At 50.7% G+C, this 10,580-nt stretch overlaps 1 protein-coding gene across 1 annotated transcript in view; it reads left to right on the forward strand.

Annotated features, from left to right (window-relative positions):
* The window catches only part of LOC130130374 (pyruvate carboxylase, mitochondrial), a 469,779-nt gene that overhangs the window by 334,000 nt on the left and 125,199 nt on the right, over window positions 1–10,580 (forward strand). The gene's annotated exons all lie outside the window — the stretch shown is intronic.

The following is a 10,580-nucleotide window of genomic DNA, read 5'->3' on the forward strand; positions in this document are numbered from 1 at the left end:
TCTCAACATCAAAGGGGTTTTTGGTACATTCTCCATCGATCTGTGTCCATATTGCAAGAAACTGTAGAGCAAAGTGTAGCTCAGCTTGGTTATTGTTGTTCAGCTCCTCTTTCCCTGTTGTTGTTTTGTTGTTAAAATGTCACTGAACCTTCTGGGAGGCACCTCTGCACAGGTGCCCTGCAGTATCTCTGAGGTTTTAATCCCCTTCCAGACAAAGCTCATGAAACCCTGAGAAAGTGCTGTTTTGGATGTCTCGCAATGAAAACTTAATATCATCGCTTTCTCCATCCGCACCCTCGAGACTCAACGTTAGCCTTATTTATTACCCTGTTCTGTAGATCATTCATTCATTTTTTCATCATCAGCTGCTTCTCCGGGGTCGGGTCGCGGTGGCAGCAAGCTAAGAAGGGCACTCCAGACGTCCCTCTCCCCAGCAACACCCTCCAGCTCCTCCTGGGGATCCCAAGGCATTCCCAGGCCAGGTTGGACATGTAGTCCCTCCAGCGAGTTCTGGGTCTACCCCGGGGTCTCCTCCCTGTTGGACGTGCCCGGAAAACCTCCAAAGGAAGGCGCCCAGGAGGCATACCAATCAGATGCCTGAACCACCTCAACTGGCTCCTTTCAACGCGAAGGAGCAGCGGCTCTACTCCGAGCTCCCTCCAGATGTCTGAGCTCCTCACCCTATCTCTAAGGCTGAGCCCAGACACCCTACGGAGGAAACTCATTTCAGCCGCTTGTATCCGCGATCTCACCCTTTTGGTCACAAAGCTGACGACCGTAGGTGAGGGTTGGAACAAAGACTGACTGGTAAATTGAGAGCTTTACCTCCCATGGGCCCACCACCCGTGGGGATGGGCATTGGGGTAGGGATTAATGCAGGCCAGGCGGCAGGCAAAGGCGGGGACCGGGGCGTGCCGACTTCCGGTATCACAGACTGGTCCTCGGGACATGGAATATCTGCATATCATTTAGTATTTTTTCTTAATTTTGTACTTATTTTTGCTCTAATGTCTATCCACTAAAAGGCTTAATAACGCATTTCTGATGAGTGCTCTAAAACGGCTGATGTCATTCAAATGAGAAGATAATTGAGCGGCGCGTTTTCTTTAATATGACACCAGGTGAACTTTTCCATCCCGCCATTTGTGAGACTTGACACATTCTTAACACTCGGTCGCTAGCGTTAAAGCCAATTAGGGAACGTGCTTCCTTTAAGTTGGTATCAAACGCCACTTTGTTCAATATCCCTACAGAGTGCTGATCAGTATCTTCCAGATACCCGTTTTGTAAAAAGTCCGCCAGAATCGCCGTAAAAGATCGACAGCTTTATCCTCGTTGTTCAAAGATCAACATTTTCATAACAAATAGCTTCAAAGTTTTTTTAATACTTTTTTTTCTGCGTTTGAAAACCCTTTGTTTTGAAGCCAGTTAGTCGTCCCCTCGACTTTGTTGCTGCATAAAACACCGCTTTTCCCCCAACGCCCTTCACGTAATTGGCGAGTAGCGGGTAGATTTACCGTCAGACTGTTATTCAGGAAGAGCTGTACAGTACCGTGCACACTTGTTCGTCGAACCCATCTCGCTCGCTTACAGTCTTTTATGGACTCTACAGGCTCATGTAAGACACATGTAAGTGATTTAATGGCTGATGATATGGCCAGCCGCTCTGCTGGCAGGCGCAGCCTATAAAGACGCCATCTATCACTTCCAATCACACGTGACTGTAAATCACCGCCAATCTATTCCGGTCTCAGCGGGTCCGTCTCCGTCTTCATGTCGTTCCCGGTTTCTAAATAATTCCCCGATGATACTCGCTGTTATTTGACCTACTAATTTGGCGCACCATCGTCATCCTCACCCTCCGACTGTCCCTTCATCCCCCCCTTACCTATCCTTCCATTATCTAGTTCAACTGGATTCCATGTTTTGTACTCTTGACCCTTTTCTCCCCCCCCCCCCCCCAATTTTTTCACCGAATCGTATCCGGCCATGCGGACGCTCCCCCTCTCGACCCTTTTCTGACAGCACATCATCACGCTCAGCTCGTCTCATCTTTTGTGTTTCTGTCTTATCTTTTTCTCTCCTACCTTCCCCCTTCCTCTAAATGATAACCAGTCCTTTCCTCCTTTCTAGTTCCCCCTCTCCCCCTCTCTCTCCCTCTCTCTCTCTCCCTCTCCGTCGGGTTTTTGTCCTCTCTCTAGCACGCTCTTATCCTCCCTTACATACACCGAGTCCGTCTGATCTCCTGTGTCAGTGTGCCAACTGTACGTGTGTGTGTGCACACTGTCAGAGCTTATGTAAAAAGCCTTCAAACAAAGGGGTTTAGAGCCGAGCCGCACAACTACACACACACACACACACACACACATACACACACACATGCGCGGGCGCGCACAAGTCAAGAATTATGTAAAAGCGAGGTGATGAAAGCCAAGCTAAGACTCACCTCGTGGGTAATCTGATATAGGACAGCTGGCTGATGTGCACACGCACGCACACACACACAGACACACACACACACACACACACACACACACACACACACACACACACACACACACACACACACACACACACTCTGCATTCATGGAATCCCACATACGATGTCCTCGTATGAGACCTATGCAGGTGTACACATACACAAACACACATTTAGGCACGTGTGCACACACCTGTTTGTGCGCGTGCACACACACACACACGCACATGCGCGCACACACACACAGACACACACACACCAATCTGCACAGACCTACACGTTCCTTGTACTGCCGGGCTCTTGCCGGAGGAGAGAGAACTGGGTGGGGTATGTGGCGCAAAATGGAGGGTAGCTGTAAGAGGTGTAGAGAGAAAAGGTGGAGCAGAGGGAGGACTGCCGCTTGAGCACAAGCAGAGAAAATGGTTCACAACTATAAATAAACTATCACTGTGGGGTGCGGGTGGGGGTGGGGGGTGGGGGGTGGGGGGGTTCCACCGGGTTACACAGTGTGCAGAGTGTACGCACAGTTTATTCCTGCGCGCTCGCTTGCGTTTCCCTTTCATGTTTTTGTTGTTAATGCACACATCTGTTCATTATTTATAGACCCGTGTGTGTGCGTGTGTGTGTGGGTGTGTGTGTGTGGGTGTGTGGGTGGGTGTGTGTGTCGGCGTTGTTTGTGAGAACACCGAGTTCCTAGACCAGTGAGTGCTGCTGTTGACTGCGATGATGTGCTCAGTGAATCAGCATGAGAAACCTCACCATGCAGATATGGATGCACCTTCCTGTGCCGATATGTGCAGCCAGGCCCGTGCTGCACGTGGTGTGTGTGTGTGTGTGTGTTTGTTGTGCATGCATGTGTGTGCATGCATGTGTGCGTGCGTGCATGTGCGTGTGTGTGTGTGTGTGTGCAAAACGGCGTGCACATTACCTTCTCCGTCTGTGTGACTGTATAGTTGGAATCAGCTCCGCGTGTTATCCAGGTACGGATGAGTAGGGAGGTGTGTGTGCATGCATCGGTGGGTGAGTGGTATGTTGGTGTGTATCTGTGCGCACAAATCTCGCTCCAGGGTTGTTGTTGTTGTTGTTTTCTTCTGTGACGCCTGACAAGAGATGTGGTGGGTGTGTTGTGTGTGTCTGTGTATCCTACTTCACAGACAACCTCCCCCCACACACACACGTGTGAGAGTGTGGATGTAGGTCAGTGTTTAAAACCAGGGGTTCGAGACAATCCAACCCCACAACATCCTCTTGGAGCCGTTTTCATAACAAAAAGGGGGGGGGGGGAAACGCTGTACAAAAATAAACGCCTCGGAAAATCCAGAAGTTATCTTGCAAATCCCAGCACGGTATTCCGCGTTTGTGGCCTCAGCTGGAAAGATCCAGATATCCGCCCCCGAAATCCTGCTGAAATCCTATTGTTGTTTTGTGACGACTTTGCCATGTTTTGGTTTCCTGTTTCATTGTTGTTGTTTTTTTTTAGATTTCACGTATGTGCGCTCTCCGTCTCCACGGCGACGTCTGTCAACAGCCTTCCGTCTTGAGGGATTCCCGAATTCCGGAAAGCGCGATTCCGTCACTTTTAAGGGGAACGGGAAGGGAGATTCCCGGAGCCGCCGCCGCCGTCCTCTTCACCGCCTCTCCTCTCTCCCCCCACATCCGTCTTCTCCCCATCCCTCGCTCCCTCTCTCTCGCCTCGCCCTCGGTCATACGTCTCTATCTATCTTGTTTTGCACTTATCCTCCGAAGGCATGTCCTGTCCTTTCTCTATCGATCCGTTCTCCCTCAACTTTTTTCCCCTCTCTCATCCTTCAGTCCCCAGAGTCGTTCCCGGCGTGCATCAGGGGCTCTTGGACTTTGATTTTATTTTTACTCCCTTTAGTTCACATGTTTGTTTTTTTTCCGCTAGAATTCTCTCTCTTATTCTGCTGACCTTGCCCGGGGTGCATGGAGGGAAGGGGTGTAGCTGAAAGATGGACGGATAGAGCGACCTGCAAAAGAGGAGAGACACCCAGAGTTAACTGAATGAAGGCTTTGTGTGTCCGTGCTCGTGCATTGTGGCGCCGTGTGTGCGTGGTATCCACGTGAAGGGCGGGTTGACGTTGCTATTCGCTGGAGTTCCTCGCCACGTTCTCTCTCTCTCTCTCCTCTTCCCTCCATCCATCCCGGCAACCTTCCCTGTCCTGTACAGTTGCTGCGTCCCTCTCTCTCTCTCTCTCTCTCTCTCTCTCACCCTCTCTTTATCCCCCGTCTTTCCATACTGCCTCTTTAACACGCACAACCCGTCACCCTCCCCTCGCCTCCCCTCCCCGCTTGCCCCTCTCCCCCGCTCCACTCCTTTGCTCTCCCTCTCTCTCATCTGTCCGTCAAATTGAATCAATAGTTCTGAGACCCTCCTTACGCCTCGCGGCAGGCTGTATTGGCTTGTACTTGCAGACACACACTCTCCCTTTCTCTCTCTTGCACACACGTGTGCGCACACACACACACACACACACACACACACACACACACACACACTTTCTCTCTTTCTCGTCATGCAGTGCAGGTATGCATACTTGCCAACATGCCACACATTCACCACATTTCATTTTTTTATTTTTTCTTTCCCCGGTGATGCAGTGACACACACACACACACACACACACACACACACACACACACACACACACACGCACAAAAACCAGTGCATCCGGCTCACAAATACACACGTCTGCTTGTGTGCACGCACGAGACCAGAGGAAACAACTGAGCTATTGATCAGTGTTGTGAATGTCGGACAGTTTGTAAGTCCCGCCCCCCGCCGCCGCTTCTGGCCTGTCAATCAAACATCAAACAGTGAAATCCGACGCCTTTAAGAACAAAATCTCATTATCTGGTGCTGAAGCCCATCTGTGTGTGTGTGTGTGTGTGTGTGTGTGTGTGTGTGTGTGTGTGTACATCTTGTTTTTGATCATTGGCTATAAATACACATCATGTCTGTTCTTTAAACATAACATATGTGTCCGTGCACTAAATTAAAATTATGTCGTTCTTCCTCCTCCTCCTCCTCTTCCTCCTCCGCTCCGTTCCTCATTGTACTGTTAATATTTCCACTTCAAAAGCAGAACGCGTCTCTCTCGTGTCCTCCTTGCATATTTAACCACTCTTTAATCCCTCTTTTTCCACTCGCTCGTCTCATCCCTTTATCACTGCTAGCCCCGTGTTAGCGCAAAAGGAATCACTAACCTCGTTTTCCGGATCGTTCCGCTCTCACTCCCGGACAGTCACATCTCCCCGTCTGCCCTGCAATCTCTCCACGTCCGGCAGCTCTGCGTAAAAAACACACATCCGTCTCTCTTTCCCCACTCTCTCCTCTCTCTCTCTCTCTCTCTCTCTCTCTCTCTCTCTCTCTCTCTCTCTCTCTCTCTCTCTCTGTCAGTTGTTCCCTCGTTTGGTCTCGGCAGCTGCAGCGCTCCCTATGCCTCTTCACCGAGGGCACCCTCGCTCGCCCGCGCTCATCCCCTTCTCTCTCTCTCCCTCTCTCTCTCTTGCTCTCTCGCCCTCTGTCGGGCCGTAGCCTGATTGAATTTTAAGTCATGTTAATCCCACGGTACAGGTACTGAATGAGCGAGGAGTCATGACAAAATGAAGGGAGAGAGTGAAAATGAGAAAACGGAGGGGAAGAAAAAACAATCAGCCGGCGTGTACGTCTAAAAATCCCTCAATTGTGAGATTTTTTTTTTCAAAATTTTTTTTCCTTTCTCTGTTTTGACTGTTGTTTTTTTTTGTTTTTTTTTTTAAAGTCCTCTTCCCACCCTGACCGTCGTGCCGTCTTCCTTCATCTGTTCATCTGGATCTTTATCCTTTAGCGTTTTATTTTCCCCGGGCTGGCGGAGCAGAAAAGGGAGGGAGTGTGCGATTCTCACTGAGGACGGTGCGGAGCGTCCTCTCGCTGGCAGCATCCGTGCCTCAGACTGAGATGCTGAGAGAGGGAGAGGGAGGGAGAGAGAGGGAGATGGAGGGGGAGGGGGAGGAAGGAGGGCGCTGTGGCATGGCAGAGCAGGGGAGATGCTTGGGGAGCCTGTAGCAACACAGCCGGGCCGAGATGAGAAGGGAGCACGAGCGATGGAGGATGACCAAGGGAGGGGGAGCTAGAGAGCGCGGGTATGATACATGTCAGTATGGGGGAGAGAAGCGTGTGTGTGTGGGGGGGGGGGGTTAAAAGCCTGAGGAGCACAAGAGAGATAAGGAAGGAGGGGAGGGACCAGTGAGAGAGAGAAAGGAGGGCCAGATGGACGGAGTGATGGCGCGAGGACAGGGAACAAGCGTTTTGCCGACGCAACTTCAAATGGCGGCGGGGCGCTTGATTCCCCCATCTCATGCCGGCGGCTGCTGGAGATAACCTTTCCGTGGACGGTGTGTGGCGGCGTGGGTCGGTGTGTGTGTGTGTGTTAGTGTGTATGTGGGCCTGTGTCATCACCATAGCACGACACATAATATCTGAGGTATGGGGTGCTGGAATTAAGTGGTCTCTACACACACCGACAAACACGCCCTGTCAGTGGACATCCAGCACACATGCCTCCAGCCTCAAAGCACCTCCTCAGGAAGGAGAACACGTCATAAAGGCATGGAAACTGGCATGAAGACTCGACTGATGTTTTCCATGAATTGCTTCTTTACTGCCCTCAATTTCCATCCAAGACTCCATTTTCGTGCGACCTTGGCCACTCTTTCCATCTTCTCCACGTCTTTGCTAAGCTCTGTCTCTTCATCACATCGCTTGTCGTGTCTCCCCTTTCTATTTCCGTCTCAGTGTATCCCCTCAACCTCTCCAGGTTTAACATCTTCAACCCACTTCAACATTTTTTTCGGGCTTCTTATCTTTAACCGCCTCTGTGCCTTTCTCCACACTTGTCTCGTTCCTCCCTCCCTCACACACTCTTCTTCTCCCTGTTTGCTGTCTGTTGTGTAAATTGCCGCCGACTCTTGCCCTTTACTTCATACCGCCATGTAGCCGTGTTGCTGTGTTGAGTTTGCTGTGAATGTGCAAGGTAGTTCCAGTGAATCTAAATCTAAAGTGAGGCGCCGTAAGGAGGAGCCGTGTTTCCGCATAAAGCGGCGAGCCTCCTGCCTGCCTGTGATAGGTCATGGCTGTTACGGATTTGTGATGGGTTGATGTAAACTGGGGGTGCTCCAATCGAAGGAAAATTCAACCCATCTTCTGAGAGCCGAGCCGTCCGGCTCCAGAAGCAGACCTGCTGTTGACAGTCTCCTTGTTGACAGTCTCCATAGAGAGTCTCAACACGTTAACGGTACACGGTGGACTTATCATGAGCCGTGAGGTTGGGACTCAACAGTATTTGCTCCTATAAAAGCCATAAACCGGTCTCATTTCAACTTTGTTTTTAGGAAATAGCGTTTTATTCCATAATTCCTGGTGAACTACTGCACTTTCCACTTCCCAAAATATGCAAGGAAAAGAGAAGATGCACGAAATTGCAAAATTCGGATGAAACTGGCTGAAAGTGGTGAGAGAGGGATTTGATTATGTCATTTGCATTTTTATAGGGTGAGTAGTTCGTTCCTTCTTAAAAGATGTTAGCGGCGTCCAGGTGGCATTGTGGTCTATTCTGTTGCCTACCAACATGGGGATTGCCGGTTCGAATCCCCTGTGTTACCTCCGGCTTGGTCGGGCATCCCTACAGACACAATTGGCCGTGCCTGCGGGTGGGAAGCTGGATGTGGGTATGTGTCCTGGTCGCTGCACTAGCGCCTCCTCTGGTCGGTCGGGGCGCCTGTTCAGGGGGGAGAGGGAACGGGGGGGGGGGGGGATAGCATGATCCTCCCACACGCTACATCCCCCTGGCAAAACTCCTCACTGTCAGGTGGAAAGAGGAGGCTGGCGACTCCACATGTATCGGGGGAGGCATGTGGTAGTCTGCAGCCCTCCCCGGGTCGGCAGAGGGGGGTGGACTGGGACCGGGATAGCTCGGAAGAGTGGGGTGATTGGCCTGATACAACTGGGGAGAAAAAGGGTGGAAAAAAAACAACAACAAAGAAAGACGTTAAATACAGTCTTTCTTTTCTTTTTCTTTATGTTTTTGCGTGGACTCAGTTGTTATAAGTCCAGGATTCGTGTCGTCGGTGGACTGGTTCAAGGCTCAAGACTGGAGTAAGTGATTGGGCAGTCTACTTACAGGAAGGCGGGCTGATTGAAAAGGGGCGTGGTCACGTTTCAGCTCTATCGGTTCTAAGATGTTGCTTACGTCATCGCGGCTCTCCAGACTCTTGGCGAAGCGGCTCTTGATTGAGCGAGGCAAATACGATGTGGGTACAGGTGTTGCTGTTGGTAACCACTCGGTCAGGTCAACTTGGCCCCCTAACAAAAGGGTGGTTGCGGGGGAGTTGGCCGACTCATTTACAGACTCGCCGCCGTACGAGCGTGACTGATAAGTCTCCAGTCCGGTAGTTAAAACGCTCTGCTGGACGTCCTGCGTTAAGGCTCATTTATGCTCAACGTTAAATACGTATACGGACGGAGCCTTCTGTCCGTACTCTGCGTTCATTTCGGCCATATTTCTGCACGTTTTCTGGGAGCTTACGGAGCAGTACCACCGGATATACCACAGGAAATCGTGGGGGCGGTGTTGCGCAGTGTAGTTAATAGCTCACGCGCAACCAGCCAGCAACACACAACAAAGAAGACGAAGAAACGGCGGAACTCTTGGAGGAAAAGCTGTGCGAGTTCGTACGTAGTTACAAACATATTTATGATGTTACCTCGCCAGGGCACAGAGACAAACAACTGCTAAAGAACAGCTGGGAGGAGATTGGACGTGAATTGGGAGTGAGTTGGACGGCAGCGAAGGAGAAGCGGAGGTCTGTGCGGGAGCGATTTGTTCGAGCCCACAACAAGTCCATGAATGTTCACACCTATGCAGTACCTTTAGCAATAATAATGATAATAATAACAATAATACAGTAGAACCTCAGAGATACGAACACATTGGGAATGAAAGTTGTTCATAATTCTGAAATGTCCATAACTCTGAAAAACACCACATTTACTAAATATTTATTTCAGTTCAAGTCATAATAAATCAATAAATAACCACTGACATTCGAACGAACGGTAATAATAACAGTGCAAAACTTAACTCTGAGCTGCCCTCTAGTGGATGTAGTGCTTAACAACCATTGCAACGTAAAACACGGATGTGGCAGGAAGTGACGTTTAGACCATATCTATTTACGTATGTAAAGGGAGCATAAATGAGCCTTGACGCCAAGGTGTCCACGTCGCATGTCCTTGTCAGACAGGCTCGAAGACCACTCGATTAAAACCACACCGGGGTCAGTGCTTCACCTTTAACTTCCTGCTCAAAAGAACACGGAGTACAGCCGATCACCTGTTCCGCGCAGACTATCAGGCCCGGAGAAAGACTGCGTCCTTGCCGGCCGTCAATGCCGTCTGTGCCCATGAAAGAGCTTTTGTGAAACTCTATTACTGATTTCAAGTATTGGGAGCACCGACAGGATGGAATCGGCGCTCCTCACGATGAGTCCTGAGTGAACTGGTTTTATATTACGTTTTTTTCCGCCTTGTTATTCGGGTCCTCTCTTGAAGAGGTGGCTGATCGGGCTCATTGTCAGCCGGGCTATCTCCGTCCCTGCAGGCTGCTGCACCTCTGATTGAACTGAACGTCTGTAGGGGTCCGACGTGCACACTGTGCCGAAACGCAGTTACCGTCATGGCTGTCAGTCCCGTATGTGAAGTCATAACTGACTACTAGTTCAAGACTTCGCTCGGCGCCCCTGCGGACACAACTGGCCGTGTGCACGGGTGGGAATTCGGATGTGGGTGTGTGTCCTGGTCGCTGCGCTAGCGCCTCCTCTGGTTGGATGAGGAGCCTGTTCAGGGGGGGGGGTAGCGTGAACTTCCCCTGGTGAAACTCCTCACTGTCAGGTGAAAAGAAGTGGCTGGCGACTCCACGTGTATGGGAGGAGGCATGTGGTAGTCTGCAGGCCTCCCCCCGGATCGGCAGAGGGGGCGGAGCAGCGACCGGGACGGCTCGGAAGAGTGGGGTAATTGGCCGGGTACAATTGTGGAGAAAAATTG

Source organism: Lampris incognitus, chromosome 20 (assembly GCF_029633865.1).
Source record: "Lampris incognitus isolate fLamInc1 chromosome 20, fLamInc1.hap2, whole genome shotgun sequence".
In the NCBI taxonomy this organism is placed as follows: Eukaryota; Metazoa; Chordata; class Actinopteri; order Lampriformes; family Lampridae; genus Lampris; species Lampris incognitus.